Here is a 1,771-nt window from a genome sequence, read left to right as displayed (position 1 = left end):
AAAATCAAAAAACCGGTCCAAAATTACTGGAATTTCCAAAATCGGAAAAGTTTATAAAAGTTCAAAAATTCTAATATCTCAGAAACTTCCGATTTTCAAAGCTTCCTTTTTCCTAGACCTTTTTGATCCTCTGTTTGTCTGTATATCCCGATGTCCTCACAAATCTCGAGGAACCACTCAAATCCAATCTGTCTCTCTCTATCCAAAACCTAATTGAACTTTTACCGAAGTAGTAGTGCTTACAACAACAATGCCCCCCCCCCTCTCTCTCTCTCTCTCTCTCTCTCTCTCTCTCTCTTTTCCCCTCCTACCTCAATCTGTTTTGAGGAACACACATACCCCCAGATGAGCCTATTTTTCCCCTTGGGACCATTTTCATTATTTTCTCTGCGTTTCTCTCTCTCTCTCTTATCCACTTCACTCTCAAAGAGTACCGTCCGTCTGTTCAAAAACCCGCCTTTTTTCGGAGGGGTCCCCCTTAATTGCCTAATATACTACTCTCAATTTCTTCTTGTCCCTTTTCTGCACCCCATCAGTTTTGGGGAAAAGAGAACATGGACCCCATAAAAATGACTGGTTTTGGAGACACTTTTTGACCCCTAAGAGCTCAAAAACTGCTCTATTTTCACTCTTCAAAAAAAAATTTGAAGATTTCAAAACTCCAGTTCAAGTAATCTGATACTGTCAAAAAACCAAGTTTCTAGCTCATCTAGAACTCGAGATACCGTCAACTAAAGTTTTGGAGAGAGACGCAGACAGTTAGAGTGTCTCGATGTCTGCGTCTCCCTCGCCGAAATTTCAAATGACTGTATCTCGGCTTGAAGATAACCTAGAAACTTGGTTTTTTGACGGAATCGAAGCTTGAATTTAGTGCTTCAATATTTTCTTTATACTTTTACTTTTTTTTTTGAAAATCGCCGGTTTTTGGGGAAATTTGCAACCTTAAAAACTAAGCTATTTGCCATTTAAGCTATAATTTTTAAGATTCTTGAAATCCAGCTCAAATCCTCCAATTCTGTCAAAAAACCAACGCAGACAGTTAGAGTGTCTCGTTGTCTGCGTCTCTCTCCCTTAAACTTTGAAAGGCTGTATCTCGGCTTCTAGACAAGCTAGAAAGCTGTTTTTTTGACAGATTTGCTGGCCGTATTTTGAATTTTAAGAAATTACAATTTTCGAAAATGTTTGGGTTTTTTTTCAACTACCCATTTTTGGAACCCCAAGCTTTCCCATACATGTACATAAAGAGAAAAAAAGAGAGAGAACGAAAACGGAAATGATCCGTTTCCAAGCAATTAGACATTAGACCCCCAGCCTTCTTTAGCCTCCTCCATTTTTCATAAACGATGAGAAATTGGGGTTTTGGAAGAAAGAAGAGGGAAGAGGAGACATTCAAAAATTCGCCTTCTTCTTTCTTATAAATAATTTATTCTCTCGTTTCCAATATCCTCTAATTTTGAGAGCTCGTGTCTTAATTGGTATATGACCTTCAATAGAAAAATGAGGATAATGTAAATGCGCTTTATTGAGAAAAAATGTCCTCAAAAAGAATTCTGGTTGAAAAATACGGAAATTTCTTCAAAATTCGTTTCTAGAAATTCAGAATTGAGACCTCATCTATACGCCGTTCTGCGAGGAGAGACGCAGACAACGAGACACTCTAACTGTCTGCGTCTCTTCTAAATTGTTTGTATCTCGAGTTCTAGATGAGCTAGGAAATTGGTTTTTTGACAGAATTGAACGATTCGAAATGGATCTTTGAATTTTTTATAAA

This window comes from Caenorhabditis briggsae (genome assembly GCF_000004555.2).
Source record: "Caenorhabditis briggsae complete genome, chrIII, whole genome shotgun sequence".
NCBI lineage: Eukaryota > Metazoa > Nematoda > Chromadorea > Rhabditida > Rhabditidae > Caenorhabditis > Caenorhabditis briggsae.
Note: the sequence above shows the minus strand (reverse complement) of the source record.